Consider the following 24,674-nt stretch of genomic DNA (forward strand, 5'->3'; position numbering starts at 1 on the left):
ATGCATTGCATTGACGATGCATTATATACATTGTATTGCTTAAAGGCCCTAACTTAGTGGCAATTTGTTACACAGCAGAGAAAACTAGTACTTTGTTTCAATGTAAATCCCTATGGTTGCTCTTAGGGAACAGATTAAAAGAAAAAAGAATGGTAGGGGACACACCGGTAGCATAGGTAAGAGACAAAAGGGTAATGCTACAGGAGATGGAGAGGAGTGGAATGACTGGAGAAACATTAAGGAAGTACTGCACATGGAAGGTAAAGGAGAAGTGATATCAGAAGTGACTCATTGGTTTCCGTCCTGTGGTAGAACAATGGTTTCCTGAAAAATTGAGAAAAGATAGACTGGATATATTTTTTTAAAATCTGATTAAAGACATTTAAGAAATGCTAAAGCAACTAAGACTTGAAGGCAAATAATTCAGAGGTAAGGGACATAACTGAGAAATAAGTTAACACTTTATTAGCCACTTCTCTACTCAGAGCATTTACAGTGGGTGAGGAGTTGAGAAACCAGAACAGAGCCCTAGATAAGAGGCAGAAAAAGCAGCTGAACTTTCAGCGTGAGGCTGGAGAACCAAAATTTGTAATTCAAAGTTGCCAATAAAGGTAGAATGAAAGATACCAAGGTCCTGGAACTAAGCACGGCATGGAGAGGTTAAGTCCAACCTTTAGTGGTTTCCCTCTTTAGGTATTTACCTGATTATTAAGCCATACTGGGATAGATCTAAGAAGCAGAGTAGAAAGCTACTGAAAGCAGAGAGGAGGTTTTGGCAGGCTCAAGGTACTCAGGACACAAAAATTGGAGGTCAAGACTTATCAAGGAGGAGAGGCCCAGGTGCACAAGCTTCCATTCAACCCATGGAAACCTATAGCCCAGAAGCAGAGATGAACCAGAGATGACAGGGACTTAGAAAAACAGCAACCTTGCCTCAAATGAGTTTAGTGTCTAGTTGAATTTAGGTGGTCTGCTTCCACACACAGTGCCTACCAGAATATAGGAAAACTTTCCCTGGAGGAAGAGAATGTGTTCTAGAACCCTTGCTATTTTTAATAGATAATGTCTGACTTTCAAGAAAAAATTACCAGACATATCAAGAAATAGGGTCAAATAAAAAAAGAAAATAGAAACATACCCACAGATGATAGAGTTTTCTCACATGGACATTAAAATGCCTATGCTTGATTGTCTGGTCTCAAATTTGATTTTACCTTACTAACGAGCTCCTGTAATCTGCTATGTTTCGTGGATGATGGCAGAAGACATGAGACTCCCAGGTCAGAGAAAGGGCTTTACTGCACTCGGCTCAGCAGGCAGCCCCGGCATCGCATATTTACATTGCTTCTCCAGTCCCAAGTTCCACAGGGCAAGGTGACACGATTCAGAGGAATGCTACATGTGCAGTGGGCCTTGCACGGCTGGCTGAGGGACACTGAACCTAGGGATCCACCACTTTATAGCTGGCAGTAAGAAAACCTGCTCTCTGTCCTGGAGAGAGCCACTAGGTCATCCCTGAAAATTATTGGCTGAAAAAACAATCTTGAGAAATAGCCCGGGTAAAGGTTGGCCAGTGCCTTTTGTTTTTGGCATCTCCAGCAAGAACAGAAGATCATGCTTACAACCCATGAGAGATTGTCTGTCCCAACATGTTATGTTCTGGAAAATTGATAAGAGTGGAGAATGTTGTTAAGAACCAAAACCGATAGAATGGAATTATGTGGAGATTCTAGAACTGAAGTATTCAACAAATAAATTATAAGCTCATTTGATGAGTTTAATAGCAATTAGAAGCAATTACAAAAGGGAAGCAGCAAACTCAGACTAAGAGAGCAGAAAATATCCAGTCTAAATCACAGAAAAGCAAAAAGTTGAACGTACATAAATAAAGTCAGAAACATATGAAATACTGTGGAAAGCACTAAATAGTAGGTCACTGTTGTCCTGGAAGAAGAGATTAGGAAAGCGTCACCAGCAATATTTCAGGAGGAAATGACAGGTGACGCACGTTCAGATTGTATTCAAGAAGCTCTGTGATTCTCAATCTAGACAAGTTCGAAGTAAAATTTCAGAAACCAAAAGACAAAGGGAAAATCCTTGAAAACCTCCATAGGGAAAAATTGTACACATTGTGCTCAAAAGAGCAAAATAAGGCAGCAACTGGCTTCTCAACGAACATGGTAGGATTCAGATGGTAAGAAAAAAATGACATCTCTAAAAGGCCAACCTAGATTTCTGTGTCTTGTGGAAATGTCTTTTAAAAGTCTATGTGAAATAAAAACATTTTAAGATAAATTAAAGCTGAGGGATTTTGTCACTAGCAGAACTGAAGAAATTCTAAAGGGAGTTCTTCTGGTAAAAGAAGACGAATCCCATCAGAAACAAAATACAGTAAGAAATGAAGACCAATAGAAGTGATAAATATAAGTGAATATCGACTAAAGAGAACAATAGCAATGTCTTGGGGTCTAACATGTGTGTAGAATACATAGAGTTACAATGCATGACAACAATTATTCAAAGACATTAAGCAACAAATGGAGTTCATGTGCTGTAATTGTATTGGATACTGGCAAAAAATCATAATTCATGTTAGACTTTAAAAAGTCAAGGGGACATGCACTAATTTTTAGAATCACTGCTAAAAGATAATGAGGTAGCTAAAACTAGAGGGGATAGAAGAAATTCGAAAAACAGAATGAATATTGGTGCCATTCATTGGGTGGTGAATTCTGGAAAGTTTTAAGAAGAGGGGTAAAGTTGCTGGTTGGATAAATTCACTTGGATCTCAGAAGAGATGTCAGAGCTAGAGACAAAAATCTTTTGAGGCATCTGCTTTCCAGGGAAAATTGAAGAAGAGTGAGGAATATTCCATTTGTTCAGGGCAGTCTTTATTTTATCTCACTTTCTCTGTTGCTTGCATCGAAGTGATGAATGGAAGAGGTAGCAGATCCCCAGGAGGGAATTGGATGCAGCTGAAATACAAGGCAGTAAAGGACACAAGAGTCTACAGCTTTTACTGCATACTTATCTCGTTTGCTGATAAACTTGGTCCATCCAAAGGTGAGCAGAACTCACCTGACAGGGGACAAATGTCATAACACATAGTATATCACATTAAATATTCCGTATTAAAATGGCCAGAGTATGGATGCTTAATTGTTAAATATTCGAAAGCAAGAATAACAATTATGGTTTTAAATATATAATCACTTATAATGGCCTGCCTTTTTTTTTAAAGATAGATATGTTTATCTTTATTCCCTCTGACAGCACTGTACATAAAAAAAAAGTACCCATCTCTGGTTCAGCCTTACAAAATGCTCAGTACCTCTGATGTTAAGCCCATGAAGAATTTTGCTCATTCATTCTTTATTGACGTCTGGGATCGAGCTTCTAGTCATTTTGGATGTATTGGGTTCCTTGAGCACAATTTGTCATGTTTCAACATAGAAAAACACCCTCCCCATCGTGAGACTGTCATAAGTGTTGTGATAGTAATTTTAAGGAGTTTCATCACTTCCCTGAAAGCTTCTCTTCTTTATTTTGTCTTAAAAAAAAAAAGAGTAATGGAATAGATTTCACTCACTCACAAGATCTGCTAGGATTTATAAATGACTAAGGCTGGTCTTCAGTGTATTGCATTGTTTTATAAAAAACAGGACGTTAGTTTTTGCTGGCATTATGTCTAAATTCTTACCCCTTGCCTCCTCATGGCTGCTAGGGTGTCACCAACTCGAGAATTCGGCCTAAATTATTTTTTCTTTGTGGGTGTCTGTGCTGGGTTTCCCTGGTCTTCTCCCACGTTCTCCGCTGCCCCCTGCTGCTGTGGCAAGACCCGGTTGTGTCCATCTGCTGGGACTCTGCAGGCGGCACACAGCCGCTGTGGGCCACTGCCGAGCAGCTCAGGTTCCAGCACGGTGGTGGTGACCCTGGCTGTCTGACACTGCCCGTGCAGCAGACCTGAGCTCAGGAGTTCAGTGTGACACGTTAGGTCTTTGCACCGGCTCCTGTAGTCAGCGCCCCAGCCCGCTCTTATCTATCCAGTAAGTCCAGATCTGAAACCCGAGCCTCTCGAGCTCCCACTGTGGACCGTGGGGTTAACCTGTGGCAGATGCTTACGAGCACAGCAGGGAAAATGCTGAAGGTCAGTGTTCTCAATGTGAATCGTTTCCAGCTCTGCAGATGACCTCGAGGGGCTGAGCTTCCTTCACGATGAGATCACTGAACCTTCCTCTCATCCTAAAATATTCATATCCAAGAGTCTCTTCCCTGGGCTTGATATGATGCGATGCAGAGGACAGCAATGCTTTCAGGATGAAACTCTTATTCAGCTCTTAAAGCTCTCAGAACCTCTGATTGATTCCATCTTGGGAACTGTGGATGGGAAAATTGGAGGCAAATGTCAGTAATGACTCCAAGTTGCTGAAAAACAGGAACCTCTGCATCTCGAGGTGTCATATCACTTCTGCACAACTGTCACACCTGCAAGTGCTAGTTGCAGCTTTTTCTTTGCATATTTGGGGGTGAAAACGAAAGCCACGGCTCAAGAGCTATCTCAGCGGGCACGATGGGTGGACTTCTCCAGGCACACTTAGATTAGTTATGCTTCTACGGTTGAGGAATACTCTGTCCTCTTCTCCAGTCTGTTTTGTTCCCACACACTCTTGGTCCTTCTCAGACTTGGGCTCTGGGGAAGAAGAGGGAGTCCATGGACGCTCCTAGGAAAGAGCAAGGATAGAGTGAGGATGCCAAGTGTGGGTGGGCTGGTGCTCCGCTCTGGGCCCTTTGACAGATTCCTGGGCCCCACCCCAGAGAGAGAGAATTAGAACGTCAGAGCACTGTACCCCAGGATCTGGGCTCTTTCAAGCTCCCCTAAGTGATTCTGATCATTGTCCTGATTTGGAAACAACTTTCCAGGGCCACTTGTCCCTGTATAGTTGCCCATGGACTTGACAGCAATGCTCACCATAACCAAGGCTTGGTCAGTGGTATGATCAGAGTGAGGAAGGAAGCTGGGACTCAAAGATGTTAGTGCAAAAGGGAAACCACGAGAGACAGACTCTTCTCAGCCGCAAGCAGATGATCTAGTCATTCATTCAACACTTATTTACTGTGCATCTGCTATATACCAGGTGCTTTTCTTTTTTTCTTTTTTAAAAGATTTTATTTATTTATTCATGAAAGACACACAGAGAGAGGAACAGACACAGGCAGAGGGAGAAGCAGGCTCCACACAAGGAGCCCGATGTGGAACTCGATCCCGGAGGCTCTGAGATCACGCCCTGGGCTGAAGGAGGCGCTAAACTGCTGAACCACCCGGGCGGCCCACCATGTGCTTTTCTAGACACTGAGGATGTAGCAGTGAACACAACAGACAAAATCCCTGCTCTCCAGGACTATACAATCAGGGAGATACATAATAACCAGCCAAATACAGGGCTGCTCTGCAAGGGGGGGATTCCGTTTTGTTCACTTACAGAATCCCCCAAACTAGACAGTGCATAGAAGGCTGTTGCTGAATAAAGGAAGAAAGTATTTCAGATAAAGATAATGTTCCAGAGGATAATAGAACAAAGAGGGAGGCTAGGAGTCGGAGGTGAGAGGGTGGGAGGAGCCAAGTTTCTAGGTAGAGCTTCCCAGCAGGTCCTGAGCTCGGAAACTGGGTGAGGAGCTAACTCTCCATTTCGGCCACCATTTGCTCCAGTTATAAAGCTCAAGGGTCAATTTAGGGCACCACTCATCTGTTTTCTTGTAAGAGATACTCCGATCAATTAGCCACCACCTTAGATTCCTCTGGGTCAGACATTCTGACGACCACCTTATCCCTGCTTCCCGCGTGTAAATATGTCTTCTAGCGAAGTGCTACCACTTGGCCTCTGCCGTTCTGGGATCCCATCATGCCCATCTGAGTCACCCTGCCTGGCCTACAGAGAACAGCCACTGCAAAACTTTTTGAGGACATTGGTGTTCTTCTCATTTCTCAGTGACTCAGAGTCTTTGGGCATTCTCTGTGGATGCAGTGATGTGTGTGTGTGTGCTTGTGTCTGTGTGTGCATGTGATGCTCTCCAATATTCTATTTTCCTAGGCCTTTGGATTTGTCCTCTACAGCTTTCCAGGGGAGTTCTGATAACTCAGCCTCATTAAGAGTAGTCCATGGTTGAGTTTAATTTTAGCCAATACACAAAGTAAACTGTTAGAGCCACATTCATCTGCATGAATTAACACATTAAATTTGGAATCACTCATCAGTACACCCTGATTGATAAATTAGGACCGACCCAGTGTGTGTTCCATGCTCCCTAGCCTCCTGCCATCAGAACCTGTTCTCATGTACATTCTGCAGGTTTCTGATGTAAATGGGCAAAATCTTGCAATTCTTTTTGAGTGTAAGTCATTTCCTCCTGGCCAGACTTTGCTTTTGTCTCTGGAACATGCTGAGGCCTGACCCCAGTTATGGGTCCAGGGGCAAGCAGTGGCTTTCTTATTTATTTGTTTGTTTGTTTTTTATTTGAATTCCAGAATAGTTAATGTGCCATGTTATATTAGTTTCCGGCGTACAATACAGTGAGTCAACAATCGTATGCATCACTCAGTACTCAGCAGGATAAGTGTACTCTTTAATCCCCATCACCTGGAAAAGTTACTATTAACTATCAAAAAAAGGCAATTTCCTGATTCTACTGTTATCTCAGTGTGTTTAATATGCAGTCTTTGGGAGTAAAGAATATTTTTTGCTGTCAACTTCCTAGCATCCCATGATAATATAAGGTGGTGGTTCTCAGCTGGGAGCAATTTCGCCCCATAGGAAACATATGGGGCAATGTCTGGAGACATTTTTTGTTTGTCACAACTTGGGGACAGGCATGGCACTGGTATCTAGTGGGTAGAGGTCAGGGATATTGCTGTACCTCCTATAATCATGGAATAGCCCTTCACAGCACAGGATTATTCAGCTCCACTTGTCAATATTGCTGGGGTTGGGAAACTGAGTATAAAGGGATTTAATGATAATAGAATTTACTCACTGTTGAAGCTCCAAATGACACACAAAAAACTGGCTTTATCAGGGCTCTGATGATGAATTTATTCTAGAATCGGCTTGAACTAACATTTGCTGGCTTCCTACTGGATGATCCTTCCTGCATAATCATCCTGCAACATGAGCCCCTTTTTATAAAAAAGAACCGTAACTGAGAGAGGGTCTTGCCCAATGTCAGAGTGTCAGTGGCGGGGCGGGGGGGGGGGGTAAGGATCCTTTGAACTCAGGATCCTTGCTCCCGAGACCCGGCTCAGTGGGCAATAGCCATGGTGGTAGCACCGCAGTCCTTACTTGGCAGTGTTCATTCACGAAGCCTCGTTGGTGCTCAGGGTCTGGCTATATGATGTCATTCGTGGTGTCAACACCCGTCTGAGAACTAGGGCTGAATTCCTTTCTTTCCAAATGGGCTCTGTTAGAGAGTGAATGGGTGACAGCAAGCAATTATTTCTTTCCCTCTTTTGCCTGTGTTCTCTGGTCTGATTCAGAGGCACAAAGGGAAACATTCTATAGGCATGGAGTGCCGGCGGGTTGCTGCCAATGGGTCTAGGCCACATGACATGGAATGAATGGGGAGCGGGCCGTTGCGAGGCATTTCTCACGTGAGGCTCTGTCCACTTGCTCCACTTCAAGAGGATGGTGGCTGAGGGGCTCCTCCTGGTCGCAGGGGATGGACACTCGGGGGCCCTGGCTTGGCCAGACCTTGGGCCCCAGAACATCACAGATCCTTGTGTGCACGTGTGTCTCCATCCCTGGACCGAATGTGGTCCGCTGCTGCTCTGCGCGGACTCCTTGAACCTTGCCACTGCCTTGGGAAAGGAAACTTTTCATTCCTTGGGCATTGATGAGCTTCTGAAAGGGGCGCAGATGTTTCTCGGAGCTGCAGCCCTGCCCCTAGGAGCAGGCGGGCAATCAGCGTCTCACCTGTTGCCAGGCAGCTCAGGCATCGCGAGGGAGACTTAATCTCCAACGATTAAACATTAAGTGCTTTCGAACATTTAAGCATTAGGCTCGTTTTATGATTGTGAGAGCAGCAGTAAAGCAAGAGGGAGAGAAGTTTACTGCTTCTTAACTTGAGCAGCAAATTGAATTTCTATCGATGAGGAGAAGTGCTTCTCCCTCTGGATGGAGAAGATGGGCAGAGGTTTGTGGGTTTAGAAAAAAATACAGTAATAACATTTATAGAGATGAAACTGTCAACACTACCCCTAATACCGCAGATTAATTTTGACAGTCATGTTTATAATGCAGGGGAGAGAGGGATCACCTATGTCCCTGAGGAATGTCTAGAGATGAAACTAGAAAACACAAGTATTTGCTGTGGTTGCTTTGCTGTATTTAATGTTTAATTTTTTTTCTCATTGTACAGACTTACATCCATAGGTGTGAACATATTAACATAAATAACTCTGTACTCTGGGCGTATTTTTGTATCTGTTCTTACCAGGCACAGTTTTCTTTTCTGGAACTGCACATTTGCAGAAACGGCTAGCGTTTCTGGGTTTCTTCGTGTGCCAGGCACTGTTTGGTTGAGGGGCTCTGTGTGTTCCGACTCCACCAGGACTCCTGTAACCCTCTGAGGCAGGCTTTCTGTGGTTCCGTTTTCCAGGAAAGGAAGTGCAAGCAGGTTGTTGTAGAAATGCTGGGTAGCAAGCCGGGGACTTGAACCCTGGCACTCTGGCTCTTGGGTCTGCTCTCTGAGGGCCTTAAATTGGGCCCTGCTCCACTTGCTTCCCTCTTTCTACATGTGAGGGGACTCTGCTCCTACAGATTTGTGGGCTCCTGGCCAGGGGGTGGAGATGCGGTGGAGATTAGGGGTCATTGGTTGGGAGCCAAGTAATCTTCACATTGAACAATGGAATCGCCATCCAGGAATCACTCACTTAAGATGCCCTGCTATGCTGCTTTACTTTTTTGGGGGCCAAGCTTGTACGTTGGCTTCACCCCAGGGAGTTTCGCACTATAGCAAAAGGCTCACCTTGAAGGATCTCAAAGGAAGTGTTTACACCTCATATATTAATTTATTTGGTTATATCTTTTGTAATCCTGCTTTATCGTCTTATAATTAACAGAGTTTGTGAGTTTGTCTCGTCACAACTTGCAAAGAAGAATCTTATGCAGCAGGGGATATTTCTAGCAACAGTGTTGGAAAAGTTTCAAAACCGCTTTATACATTGAGAAGTATTTTTAAAGCCCTTCGATTCTTTTATCAATATTTTGGCTTGCTGTGTCCTTTTCATGTCTTTCAACTAATCTTATTTCAAAGTCTGCCAGCTTGCATGGAATCACTTCCTTCGTCGACAAGTTTTGCTCACTTTTGCTTCTTACATGTGTGCAACGTGTCCCACAAGGGAGACCCTTTGAATATCTATGGTTAACTTTCTCTGCTTCAAGGAGTACTTGAGAAGAGGGGGTTCACGCAGAGAAGGCCTGGAGAGAACCAGCCTCAGGTACAGAGTAGCTGCTGGGAGAACCTTGGCTAAGAGTAGATGATGGCAGAAATGACCAGCCTTCCACTTTCTTGGGAGTTTTGCTTTTGGCCTCAATTCATGATTCGTCTTTTTAGTAAAATTGCTAACATCTATGCATAGCTATTTTCAATCATGAGTCTTAGACCATCTTTCAGGACAAGCACAATTATCCTTCAAAGGATTCTGTTAAAACCTCTCCAGTCTGTGAATAAAAAGGATGTGAGTGTGTCCAAAAAAATGGGAGGGAAATGTTGCTCATTATCTTGTTGAAAACCGGTGGACTGCAAGATATGCATTTTTTTTTTTGCCCTTCTGTTTCATAAATATGTGAATGATGAGCACCAGACCCAGAGTAGGCTGTAGATCAGAGAGAGAAGGAGAGCCCAATGTGGGGTGCCCTGGGCTTGCAACAGGTCATGTAGGCAACACAGTAAGGGGAGAGACTGGCCACCATGCTCATTGGCACTTTGTTTCTCTCAGCCTCGATTTTTCTTTTCATAAAAAAAAAAATGTCAGAGTTAAACGGAAATAAGTCTAAGAATTTCCTGGCATCTTAGAGATCCTATGAGCTCTCTCCTAACATGTTAGAATTTTCTTCGGAAAGTTCTTAAAGAAGGACTAGAGACCTATCAGAGAAGGGTACCAAATGTAATTAAACACTTGGTTTGGTAAGACTGGGGAGAAAAGGTTTAAAGAGCAAGAATTATTTTGCCTCGGCAGAGGAGAGACCAGAGGTTCATAGTAGTACTCCACATTTAAGTGGTTACGCTCTCCAGCAGAAACACGAGGGGGAGAAAGATGGGCCCCCTCCCACCACCGTGTATCCCTCCTTGAGCCCTCTCACCCTTTTTTTTAATGAAGCAGAAACAAAAAAACGATCGCATTCATGTGAGCAGTTGCATCTAAGCAAACTGGCTTCCAAACAACGCTGAGTTTCACACTTGCTCCTTCTCAAAGGGGAATGCAGTGATCCTGCCCTGCCTTCTTCCACGAAGAAATAAAAAGTCTCACTGAAATAGTGTCATTCTGGTCTATGACTTGTTGAAATATGCATACAATGGACAATTAGCAGAGGATCTGCCAGCAAAAGCTTTAGCAAAAAACTTAGATTTAATTGCTTCTTCAGAGATACTTCTGAAAAAAACTAATTCTTAAAAATCACAAAGTACTTAGTACAGTAATCTAAAAAAAAAAAAAAAAAGAATCTAGTAAGAAGCCTAGCTGTTCTTTAAAGTTAATATGTTTTGCTTTGAAAAAAAAATGCAATAAACTCATTAGAGAGAATTATAAATTGCCAAAGAATTCACATACACAAAAGCAAAAGCATAATTGTATCCCTCAAAATCACCTTTTAATCTTTCATTGGATTTTTCTCTTCGTATGGTTCTCTAGTTTAAAATAATCTGAACAGTGTTGCATGTTAAACAATTTGCTATCCTGTTATTTCAAATTTATATTAAAATAAGCATTTCTGGGGCAGCCGAGGTGGCTCAGCGGTTTAGAGCCGCCTTCAGCCCAGGGCGTGATCCTGGAGACCCAGGATGGAGTCCCACATCGGGCTCCCTGCATGGAGCCTGCTTCTCCCTCTGCCTGTGTCTCTGCCTCTCTCTCTCTCTCCCTCATGAATAAATAAATAACATCTTAAAAAATAAAATAAGCATTTCTAAATGTTATCATTTTTGTAAACATTTTATAGCTCCATATTATTCTTTTGTGAGATTATTTTATAGCTTTTTTTAAAAATTTTTATTTATTTATGATAGTCATCAGAGAGAGAGAGAGAGGCAGAGACACAGGCAGAGGGAGAAGCAGGCTCCATGCCCCGGGAGCCCGACGTGGGATTCGATCCCGGGTCTCCAGGATCGTGCCCCAGGCCAAAGGCCAGCGCCAAACCGCTGCGCCACCCAGGGATCCCCAGATTATTCTATAGCTTATACAGCTATATAATCTTTTGCTTCTAGTCATAACCCTGTAGAAGACATCTTACATAACACTTTGCTCCCTATTTTCACTATTTCTTCTTAACAGAATCCTATTTTGGGCTTCCCAGGTCCATGGAAATGCGCATGTGTGAGTCTGTCGATAATATTGTCCAATGGCCTTTTGGATAATATTGTCCAAAGAATTTTGTCTAGTTGCGTTTTCAACAGCGGTGTGCTTCCTAGTGTATGCTACAGCAGTTATAATTATATAATTTTATATTATATTTTAATTATATAATTATGTTATAATTACAGGCTAATTTGATAGAGAAAACTATTACTTGGTTCAATTCTTTTTCTTTTTTTCTCTCTCACACACATAGACACACACACCCTTTTCTATGTGCTTGTTAATAAGGTTTGGTTTCTTTTTTTTTGTTAAGTGTCTCTTCATGACGTTAGTCCATTTATTTGTTGAAGTCCGTGATTTTGACCAATTACCAGATGAACTTAGATTTTTTCCAAGGACACGCAAGCACGGCATAATTTTTCAAAAATCCACATGCATTGGAATGTGTTGGAAAAACTTATACCTCTGAGTGAATGCAGCCTCAAGGAAGATGCCACAGCTTGAGTGAGTCACTTTGCTTTTCTACAGAGTTGAATTCAACTGTGTTAAATAGGCATCAAATGAAATTATCTTTATGACCATGAAAATATGCTCTTGGAGAAGAAGGAGGCAAGAGACATCAGAGCTAGTGCCCTGTTAGCCAGAGATACCAGAGCAAGGACTCTGAATATATTGTCAGATAGCCTCCTCCAGATGCCTTCCAGCAAGTTTTCTACCAAGGAATTTTCTAGCAATAATTCAATAGTTTGATACTTATATGTGTGCCTTGCCTACCTCCATCATCTATCTATCGATCGATCAATCATCCACCACATCCACTTCTGTCTTTACTCAAGAACTTTTTTTTAAATTTTTATTTATTTATGATAGTCACAGAGAGAGAGAGAGAGAGAGAGAGAGATTGGCAGAGACACAGGCAGAGGGAGAAGCAGGCTCCACGCACCGGGAGCCCGACGTGGGATTCGATCCCGGGTCTCCAGGATCGCGCCCTGGGCCAAAGGCAGGCGCTAAACCGCTGCGCCAGCCAGGGATCCCTCAAGAACTTTTTGAGCAGACCTAGTGCGCTTACAAGCCACGTCCCTCCATGGCTACAGCTGTGGTAGTCTGTATAACAGCCCCCTGCTAGCACACCTGTTGTTCAGGTAAGCTTCCCTCTCTGTCTCTTCTGAGTCCCCTTTCCCCTTCTGGTGTGCTGCCTATGGTTTTGACTTACACTTCAACTATATCTCTCTGTCCTAATCACTGAAGAACATCTTGCCTGAGCTAGTTGGACCATTCTGAAGGGGATGGGACTGCTCCCTGTCACTCCTGGGCCCACAGCCTGCCCCCTCAGCTGAGATTTAGCAGAACCAGCTTTCTGTCTTCTCAGCAGGGCACTGAGACAAAAATCACTGGCAGTCATTATTCTCCCTTGCAATTGAAAGCAGAAAAAGAAATATATCTGGATTCTAATTGCAACAACCAATGAAATTAATGGTTCCTCAAGAGATTTTCATTTTGAATCACATAAATGATTTTGGAGGACGAGAACTTTCCTTGTCTGTGATTGCGAACACAGGATAGTCTTGACACCCTGAGATGTTCTCAGAGGAAGAACCAGCTGGTATCTCTGGGTCTCTTCCCCATTCCACAATTCTTATTTCTCTTACCCATTTGCTATGGAATGGTGAAGGTCTGGCATTTTTTGTTTTCAGTGAGATTTTTTAGACCTCTGAGTTAATAAAACAAGAGCTGGTGAAGTTAAAATTTTAATGCTTTTGATTATTCAAAAATTTCTATTTCAGAGCTTTCGCAGAAATTTTAGCCTCTAGCTAAACAATCATTACTTCACAGTAATTTATTTTTCCCCTAGGAGTATATAGCCTTATATTCTCTGGCTTACCTTCCAACATAAATGCATTTATTTCAAGCTCTTAATGAAGCTGAGGTTCTTTATCAATCACTAATTATCACTCACACTATGCAGAAACACATTTCCTCTGTATTCATGACATAGCACTTCTATAATCTCAGTCTCATAGTGAATGTTCTGACAGAGAAAGGTCCGTATGCCAGGTAGATGTGATAAAGCTATTCTCCACCAACCTGAAGTAAAATAAAAGGCTATGACTTGTTTGGGGGTCTTGTTGTTATTAAGAATGATGTTTCAAGGCTGATACATCATCTCTGATTTATAGAAGCTTGACAAAATGAATCTATGATAAAGCATAATTTATAGCATTTAAGAATGGACAGCTGTTTACAATGCTCTAGAATCCAACTGTATCATACAGAATGAGTTCTGCCCCCCCCAACTTATCTCTACATGACTCTGCAAGTCAGGAATCACATGTGTTTTAGCTTCAAGCACATAAGAGTGAAGACATAAATCAAATTAAATCAAAAGTAATTGATTAATCAGATGCAAAGTTATCGATCTTAAGGAAAAATTCTGTTTGGAAAATACCTTGTTACCCATGAACTACCTAAATAATATTAATAGCTAACAGTTATTAAGAGCCTACCTCAGGTCAGTCCATCATCTTGGTGCTTTGGGGACATTTAACATTATATTCACGATGCATAATTCCCAGGCCCAGTTGTAGTAATTAGGATGAGACCTAAAGAATGAATATGAGCCAAGCATTTGAAAGAGGCGTAGAGGAGAAAAATTATACTCTAGGTAGAGGCAATAGCAAAAATATAAAAGCACTAGAAAATATTTGGAATTCTAAAAATAAAAGTTTAGCAAAGCTGAGTTGTAGAGGGGCTAATTGTTTGTAAATGGATAAATTAGTTTGGGGTGTAAATAGGTAAAGTTTGGACTTTATTGTAAGGATAAGTTATTGGATTTAAACCAGAGAAATGCTGAGATCTGGTTTGTGTGTTAAAATCATGATTCTAAGTACAGTGTGGAGACTGAGTCAGAATGAGAACTGGAGCCTGGAAGGGAGCCCAGTGAGGAGGTATTGGGGGGCCCAGACAACAGCTGATGCCCGTCTGCCCCAGCAGAGGGGCTGGGCCAGGCCAAATGGATGGGTTGTGATGCGGCGAAGCAGCTGGGATTGAGAGCATTTGGGATCAGCATGCCCTGAAGGTGGCTAAGAGAGGAGGTGACGGCACAAGGGAAGTCTGATGCTGAGGCCATTAGGTGCCATATCTGACACCAAGAAGACTAGGGGACAGAGGGAGGGGGGCAGGATGATGAACTCAAGTGGGTGCATTCTAGATGTCCAGTGTGTGTGGATGTGTCATGGAGACAGCCTGAGAGCAGTTGGATACGTGTGTTTGGGGCCCAGGAGTTAGGTCATGGGTAAAGTTACATAATTTAGATTCACTAATACATAGGTGGAGATTGAAACCAGGAGAGTGGATTAGATTGTCAATGGAAGGACTGCAGAGAGAGAAGCCTGGAGGATCATGAAGTACACTGGTATTTAAAAGATGGTGAGAAGAGAGCCTTCAAAGGAGCCTGAGTATCTGGGGCAGGAAAGTCAAGGGGTATGTTCCATGGAAGGGAAAACAAAAATGTTTCCAAAAGGAGGAAAAGCTGAATGCTGCCTTGAGAACACACTAGGTTAGGGCTGAGATGTGTCCATTAATAAAACAAAATTTTAAGTATGTTTTAAGATCAGAATTAGTGCAAGCTCACTGAAAAAAGACACCACAAAAAAACAAAACCAAACTTCTGCTTAGGTATAAAAAAAGATACCCTGTATAGGTTTTAAAGAGATGCTAACTTATCATTAACACATATTAAATGAAAATTCTGCTGTCTAGTAAAGTTAACTTTGCCAGAATAAGTAAGACATATTCTTACATCTTCTGTACATAGTCATGAAAACAAACAGTAGAAGAATAAACAAGAAACCCATGAAAATAGTTACCTACTGAGACATTTCGGTGCGTTCCTTTAGCATTGTTTTAACTTTTGACTTATAAAGGTATTAGTAATTTTAAAGCAAATTGAAACAGATATAATTGTCAAATTGGCGGCGTGACAGAGAATGGATTATTTCAAGTGACTTTAATATATAGTACTAAGTGTCAATCTTTAGTAAGATACATCTAAAGAAAAAGAATTATAAAAATCGCAAACTTCAATTACTGGTTTTATTAATATTAGTATCATTATTTAGGAAGTATCTTATAAATATTGTAGGATAAAGCTAAGAACATTGTAATGGTAAAAATAAGTAGAATATCTTACCTCTTCAGTATTTTGTTTTATTACTTTAAAATTGATTACTGCAGTACAGTTGACGTACAGTATTATATTAGTTTCGGGTGTACAACATAGTGATTCGACAATCTATACCTTATGCAGCGCTCACCATGATAAGTGCAGTCATCACCTGTCACTATACAATATTATTACAATATTATTGACTGAATTCCCTGTGCTGTACTTTCCTTCTCCATTTTTAAAGTATGTTTTCTATTTCTGACCACTGAAATGGCCTAGAAACAATATCACCCCAACAGTAGTGAGCACCCCACCCACCCAGCTCTTGGCCTTATAACTCCACTCATCTCTGTAAGTAATTGAGACTCCTTAGAGAAGAGACTTATTTCAGGCCAGGAAAGATACTAGCTGAGGCTGGAACGGTTTGTGACTCTGGAAAATGACGAAGGGTTCTCAGATTGGTGGACATAAAGGGCATAGGATTAAGCTCAAAAGTGCTCCCATTGGCCAAAGTCATAACAGCTTGAGGATGAAAATGATTTTAGCTGATTTCTACAGAATGCCTATGTGAAAATCCATGAGCCTCTGATATCATTTGTGCGGGAGTGTGTGGGAAAAGTCTTGCCGCTGTGTAGAGTACAGCCACAGACACACGTACAGCACATAAACAGGTACTCAGCACACCTGGAGTTTTCAAATCTCACGAGGAGAGGCGATTAGGGAGAAAAATGTCTAAAATGTCTAAAACGGCTCCCTATGCGGATGATGATGAAACAAGGAGGACACGCTGGGAGGCACGGTGACCTACTGCCAAACTGCCCAGAGTTCTACACTCCCACCAACAGAGGGAGACTCGTTTCCTTTCTAGCAGGTCTTCTAATCCAGAAAGACAGAAAATCTGTCTTGTGCACATTTTTTTTGCTTTTCTTAGTGATGTTTTATCGTTATTTTAAAAATGCACAAGTCCTGTACCGTTCCTGTTCTGTGTTTCCAAGTTCAGGCCTTTGAGGGGGTGGAGAGGGTGCTTTCATTCTGAGAGAGGAGTCTGGTTAGGGCGCACTCGTCACTGTGATTAGGTAGATGGTGTTTCCCTGGCTTGCAGCTTTAGCCTTGCATTGAACCCTGAATCTCCTGCCATCCTATTCAGGCGTCTCCCCTTTATTATCAGGTTCTTGTTTTCTCATCTCAGATCAATTTAACTTCTGGGTATTCTGCAGGTATTTCAAAATAGCCAGGCCTTCTTTCATTCTACTGAAGAACAGTAACCGCAAGGTTTGCTGTCTAATGCAGAAGCTTCATCAAAGATCTGTTCGTGTATTGATCTTTCCAGATTTGAAGTGGTGTTTTCATTAATACTCATGATCAAACAAGGAAGCAGCTGTTCCAGTACAGTGCTTGTGAGGAGAGAAGGCAAGGGGGGGTGTTGTGCTTGAGACTTCTCTGCCCCTTGTGAGATGAATGGATCCCTCCTCCAATCCACAGATGTGCGGAGTTCCTGCTAGGATTCCCGGGCTCTAAGTCTTTCACCTAATGTACATCTGTTCTCCCAAGAGACCCCCTCCTTTGTGGTTTTCTTGTCACCAGACCCAATAAAGTACATGAAAAACTACAATTCTTGGCCTGTGCTGCTGTCAGGACTCCCTGTCTCTACCTATAAAGCTTTACCCCTGAAACATTATCAACCAGGAAGCACCGAGATTTTGCTGGCATCTCCTCCACCTTACTCCCTGCCAAGTTGTTTCCTAGATTTGTATTTCTGTGTAGATACATGTGACAATGGCAGGAGACTGCAGTAATGTTGGTGGCAAGTAAAGTCCGTTCATCTCCCAGTGCTTCCAGAGTGGCCTGGGATTATGGGCCCAAATGCTAATTAGTTCAGTGGTTTGGGACAGATGTCTGAAGGACGGAAAATAACTTCTTGTTTTACTCTTTTGTTTTTATTTTTAGGAGGAATTTGTTTCATAATGTAGAGTTTGAATTGGACATGAACTAAGCCTAGATGGATTTATCTTAATCATTCTTTGTGCCATCTATGGTTATTTCCTTCAAGATTGGAGATTTGGTCTGTCTGTCAGTCTGTTCTTAGTACTTTGAGCTTTTGTGTTTGTGGGTATTTATGAGAGAGGGTGCAAGAGGCTAGACATGGTCTCAAACTGAAAATGATTTTGTAGTCTTGGTAACCATGCTTCCTGATGATTATATATTACTTTATACTTTTTAAAATATTATATATTATTTATTACTTTATATATTACTTTATTATTTATATATTACTTTATTATATATTACTTTATTATGATATACCATAATGACTTTCCTATGGTTAACCATTTAGTGTTTTTCTAAATATTTATTATCATAATTGGCCCTTGAACAACACAGTTTTGAACTGCAGGGGTTCACTTATATGTAGATTTTTTTAAATAAGTACAGTATATTATCGTAAATGTATTTTCTCTTCTCTTGCAGCGTTCAAGGGTGAATTGTATTATCAATAATTCTACAATAAACATCTTTGTGCCTAAAACTTTTTCTAGGTTGTAAACACAGGTTTGATTATGGCAGGGAGTTCTTGTCCTACAATTTCTGTTTCTCCTTTTTCAATAGAAATTCAGCTCCCATGTCTGTCTAAAATAGAGATTTTTTTTTTAAAAGATTTTATTTATTCATCAGAGAGAGAGAAAGGCAGAGACACAGGCAGAGGGAGAAGCAGGCTCCATGCAGGGAGCCCGATGTGGAACTCGATCCCGGGTCTCCAGGATCACACCCCAGGCTGCAGGTGGCGCTAAACCGCTGCACCACCAGGGCTGCCCAATAAATTTATTTTTTATTGGTGTTCAATTTGCCAACATACAGAATAACACCCAGTGCTCATCCCGTCAAGTGCCCCCCTCAGTGCCCGCCACCCAGTCACCCCACCCCCCACCCACTTCCCTTTCCACCACCCCTAGTTCGTTTCCCAGAGTTAGGAGTCTTCCATGTTCTGTCTCCCTCTCTGATATTTCCTACCCATTTCTTCTCCCTTCCCCTCTATTCCCTTTCACTATTATTTATATTCCCCAAATGAATGAGACCATATAATGTTTGTCCTTCTCCGATTGACTTACTTCACTCAGCATAATACCCTCCAGTTCCATCCATGTCGAAGCAAATGGTGGGTATTTGTCGTTTCTAATGGCTGAGGAATATTCCATTGTATACATAGACCACATCTTCTTTATCCATTCATCTTTCGATGGACACGGAGGCTCTTTCCACAGTTTGGCTATTGTGGACATTGCTGCTAGGAACATCGGGGTGCAGGTGTCCCGGCGTTTCATTGCATCTATATCTTTGGGGTAAATCCCCAGCAGTGCAATTGTTGAGTCGTAGGGCAGATCTATTTTTAACTCTTTGAGGAACCTCCACACAGTTTTCCAGAGTGGCTGCACCAGTTCACATTCCCACCAACAGGGCAAGAGGGTTTCCTTTTCTCTGCGTCCTCTCCAACATTTGTGGTTTCCTGTCTTGTTAATTTTCCCCATTCTCACTGGTGTGAGGTGGTGCTGGAAAAATTGGACATCCACATGCAGAAGAATGAAACTAGACCACTCTCTTGCACCATACACAAAGATAAACTCAAAATGGATGAAAGATCTAAATGTGAGACAAGATTCCCTCAAAATCCTAGAAGAGAACACAGGCAACACCTTTTTTGAACTCGGCCACAGTAACTTCTGGCAAGATACATCCATAAAGGCAAAAGAACAAGAGCAAAAATGAACTATTGGGACTTCATCAGGATAAGAAGCTTTTGCACAGCAAAGGATACAGTCAACAAAACAAAAAGACAACCTACAGAATGGGAGAAGATATTTGCAAATGACGTATCAGATAAAGGGCTAGTTTCCAAGATCTATAAAGAACTTATTAAACTCAACACCAAAGAAACAAACGATCCAATCATGAAATGGGCAAAAGACATGAACAGAAATCTCACAGAGGGAGACATAGACATGGCCAACATGCACATGAGAAAATGCTCTGCATCGCTTGCCACCAGGGAAATAAAAAATTATTTTTAAAAAAGTATTCTGTTTTGGGGTTTTTGCAGCTGTGTGCAATCCTACAGTACACTTACACTAACATGAGGATCCTAGATTTCAATAAGTGATCAGTAAATGGCAAAAGACTCAAAGTAGAGATCCTGGAAAGTAAGGTAGGGATGTGCCCAATATATACTTGCCTATCTCAGGTTTTTACTTCTGTGATTGGCCAGATTTGTGGGATCTGCTTAGATGCACCTTAGACCAACATGCTACATCCATCCATGTCTACTGGTATTTCCCTTCAAACCAGATGGAGCCGATACAAATATCCCCATTTTTTACTTAATAAAATCAAACTCCCCCAAACAAACTGGAACACTTGCTAAAATTACTTTCCCATTAAACCCTTGAATTTAATGAATCATAGTATCTTAGAGTAGAGCCCAAGAAGTAGTATTTGTAATGAGTTTACTGAATGATTCTGATGTGCAGAGATATTTGGCAAGTTCAGGTCTTCTTTATCTTAAGTTTATCATTTTGTATTACTAGTTATTTGCCCTCACTATATAAAATTAAGCAACATGAAATGGACCTGAGAAAACAGATGGCCTGGCCTGGCAGTCTCATTTTTGAGGGACAGAGAATGCAAGCACATAAATAGTTCTCTGCATTAAGAGCCAAACCCCAGCACTTTCCCTTGACTTGAACTCAGTGAATGTCTTCAATGGTCTAGCGACCCTCTCCAGATCTCTCTGAAACCCTCATCTAAAATCACATAAGGACAATCCCCTTTCTGTTGGAGCAAGCTCCCTTCTACCCACTTGAAACAGTAACTGAGGTGTTCTAAAGAGAAGTGGGTAAGGGATACAGATGTATTTCCGTTCACGCAGGGATGCTTTCCCTAGTGAAAACACATTCTCTCTGAATGATACATGGCTGTGAAGTCATTAAATCATCATGGGCCTCACATTCCTCTGGGAAAATAACCTCTGTGAGTTCAGAGCCCCTGGATATTTATTTCCTTGTGTTCACAATTTTAGTCTCTGTTGCTAGAGTTGTGTATTGGTTGTTCTTGAAAAGTGGCCACCATTATTCCCATCCCTGTATCCCATGTCTGGCAGCATGACTCCAGGATTCACCTCCTATAGGAAGTGGAGCCTGCTTCCCCACCCCTTGGGTCTGGGCTGGCCTTGGGACTCAATCAGAACAGGAAAATGTGGATGAAGTGGACTTGCATGCTTCTCTTGTTCTCTCAGAAGGCTGCCCTGTGTGAACAAGCCTGGGCTAGCCTGCTGGACGAAGGACATGTGGCCCACTCACCTTGTCAGCCCAGCTCACAGCCAGTTAACCTACCTGACAGGCCACTGAACATGGATGCTGCATGAGCCCAGCTGAGCCTCAGCCCAAAAGGCTGACCTGTGGAATCATGTTATTGTTTTCAGTCACTACATTTGGGGATGGCTTATTCTTCACAAAAGCCAGCTGATCCAGGCATCCACATAGTTCCAGAGAGTGATGAAAGGCTTGGGGTGATCATATCTCAGGGATAATTTCACAAACATCCCCAACTCCAAGCCAGTGAGGATGTTTCTTGTCCTGGTGAGGTAAGAAAATGTCTTCCTTAAGAGTCTCTCTTGAGTATAGCCAAAAATATCTCCCTGTATGATGCAATTTGATTTAAAGAAAAGTCCTCCTCATGGGTAAGATGGCCTTAGGAAAACCATGGCCTCTGCTGGTTGTCTCAAGCGTCCAGTGTCTGTCCCCTCATCTTCTACTTTTGGGCTGGGAGGAAACATAGTGGTTAACAGTTCCAGATAATTCAGCCCTAAATCAGTGCTCCTTCCTTAGTGCTTTCTGGTTTTGTTTTGTTTCTGTTTATTTTCTGATACCTAATTCACAGAGGGTAAAATTCATAGTATATTCACAAGGTTGTGAAATTGTCACTACTCTAATTCTAGAACATTTCCATCACTCCAGAAAGAAACCCCAACTCATTACCTCAGTGACTTCTTAAACTCTTTTCAGTTTGCAGTTTCAAAGATTAATTTTTTCTGCATCGGTTCCCATTGTGCAATCAGAAAATGTGTGCATTTGTGAATCATGCAGGATTTTCATTAAAAAGTCAAACTTTTTCAAGGAAAACAGGAAGCTTTTTTTTAATAGAAGAAATATAGAAATAAAAGCAACACAGAAATATAAAAAAAATAGGTATGTGTAAAAGAGAAAGTAAAATCCACTCGCACTCCCATCTCCATGGAGACAACTGCTGTTTTTCAGTTTGGGGTATATTTTTCTAGGAGAAGAGGATGTTTTTACAGATATTAAAGCTCATCCACAGTGAGTTTTAATAGGACATGTTCCTTTGGCTTGGGACCTGTGGGTTGAAAGTAATTTTCATGATGTTCTGCTTACTTTTGTAGACCTCAGAATCTTATTGAAGACTTTGACTCACATAGATAAAGTGCCATATTTAGGGCAAAACTATTGAGATAGTGAAAATATTAGTAAGTTTGGAAAAACTCAATATGATATTGACATTTTTATTATGAAAATATTAACTACAGATTATAGAGAATGTGGAAACTCTGGAGAATTAAGCTAAAAATGGCCCTTAACCAGACCTACCCTAAGTTAACCACTGTTATTGTGTTGGTGTATTTCAACTTAAACATTTGTTTTGCACATTTTATTATTTTATGTTTTTATTTACTTATTTTTAAAACTTGATTTTTTATTTTTATTTTTTTAAAAACTTGATTTATTTATTTGAGAGAGAGAGCCAGAGAGAGAGAGAGCATGAGCAGGGGAGGAGCAGAGGGAGAAGCAGACTCCCTCCAGAGCAGAGAACGGGAAGTGGGGCTTTATCCCAGGACTCTGGCTGGGATCATGACCTGAGCAGAAGGCAGACGCTTAACCAACTGAGCCATCGAGGTGCCCCTTTTGCATATTTTAATTTAAGCTTCAACTTTAAGAATTATGATGAGCTTGGTAGAAAATTATATTTAAAATGTATACATTATTATAATTATTAAAATCATGAACTTCTTTGTTGTTTCTCGGTTCTCATTCATACTTGTGGGCACCTTTTACTAAAAACTTTTCAACAGACCAAGAGAACTTGATTACAATGCCTGTAGTTATATTGCTTTTCACCACCTAGTAATGAAATGTTTTTCCCTGAGAAGAATTATTTCCAACTATTTCTGATAAGCATCTCTTATGAGTGGTGGTATGTCATTATCTTGAGAAATGTCTACAGAGAAAAACAATAGATTTTTCAATTTATGCTTATTTGTGACTCAAGGCTGTTTTTATTACAGGGGTTTTATGTTGTGCTTTAATTCTGCTCCACTCCTGATTATTGTTTCATGCTTATTTTGGTTTTTAAAACCTTTTTTTAACAATAGAATGTTTCAAATTCTTACTGTCTTTGTTTGAAAGACGATGAGCAAAAACCCAATTGTAATGGTTCATCCTGCATAGTAGTATGTTATTTTATGGGCAGATTAACATGGTATACCATCTTTTCAGAACTAATGTGCTTGAATAAAACAACATATTCATATTTAATCATGTTGAAAAAGAGGAAAGCAAATAATCAAAACTGGTGACAACTGATAAATTATAGATTACAAAATATTCACTCGATGGAAATGTATTACTTTGTTTTACAACAAAAATATATAACCCTTGAGAGAGGACATTTACACCTTGATCAATTCATCCCCATTGACATATAAGAGTTAATTTCATGATCAACTTAGAGTAGGATTCCTTTACATTGCTGAGTTGAAGTATACATGTATAGTAAAAAAGGATACAAATACTGGTTTCTATGATGGGTAGACTTTAAGAACGTTAATGACTTTAAAAGGGTGGCCACTTCTCATGTCTATAATTTCCAAGGAAGTGGGAGTATTGAATCCTGGGAAATAAATATTGATTTCCTTTAGCCTGAGCTTCATGAAGAGGGAACAATTTTGGAACAAACCCCCAAAATGTTCATTTTGTGGAGTTTAGTAACTAGTGTGCAAATGTAACCTGACAATAAGCTAACAATTTATGTGGGATGTTAATATTCATATTTATGTTTGTCTTTGTTCTACTAAGGTTCATTTGTTTGTTTGTTTGTTTGTTTTTACCAGGGAGCAACAAACAATACAGACTTCTTGAGACATTATTAATTGCTATGGAGCCTCTGCTATCTTTGCTAGCATGCATATGTAGTGGGGGCACTCTCTCACTAAGGGTCTGCAGATGTGTATAGCTTTCTCTCTTCTCTTTGTGTGTGTGTGTTTTAAAAGATTTTATTGTATTTTATTAGAGAAAGAGCACGTAGCAGAGGGAGGAGCAGAGGGAGACACAGAGAGAGAATCTCAAGCAGACTCCCTACTGAGCTCAGAGCCAGATTTGGGGCTCCATCTCACAACCCTGACATCATGATCTAAGCTGAAACCAAGAGTCGGATGCTTAACTGACTAAGCCACCCAGGCACCCCGCTTTTTGTGGTTTTAAACTGATATTTTGACCTTTTGCCATTACACAGAAAATAAGCTGTATTGTATTGTATATTTAGTTGTACGTGAGTGAAGAAGAGAGAGAGAGAAAGAGAAGTCACTTATACTAGTTGTCATCAGATCCCAAGGCTCCAGACATGGAGTTTTTTTCATGGATGTTGACAAGCATCTTCTCCATACTTCTGGTGCTTCTTCTCCATCCTATAACATCTTTGGATCACATCACATTAACTCTTTGGTGGTATCCCAATACACTCGTCATCTCCAGTGTCAAGAAATGTGATATACCACTTTGATCGGTTACGGCCTCCTTTCCTTCTCCTTCTTTAAAGGAAGTTTATTTTTGAAGGATTTTAGGAAGCTTAATTACCTTTCCTTTTTTCCACTTCAAAATAAATTAA

The 24,674-nt window shown here is 41.1% G+C and overlaps 1 long non-coding RNA gene across 1 annotated transcript; it reads left to right on the plus strand.

The window, feature by feature from the left end:
- Positions 1–52: 52 nt before the first annotated feature.
- Positions 53–24,674, plus strand: LOC144302166 (uncharacterized). The gene is made up of 3 exons (XR_013369018.1): positions 53–260; positions 2,929–3,063; positions 24,081–24,674. It is a non-coding gene; the product is annotated as an uncharacterized LOC144302166 (long non-coding RNA).

Source organism: Canis aureus, chromosome 31 (assembly GCF_053574225.1).
Source record: "Canis aureus isolate CA01 chromosome 31, VMU_Caureus_v.1.0, whole genome shotgun sequence".
NCBI classification, from domain to species: domain Eukaryota; kingdom Metazoa; phylum Chordata; class Mammalia; order Carnivora; family Canidae; genus Canis; species Canis aureus.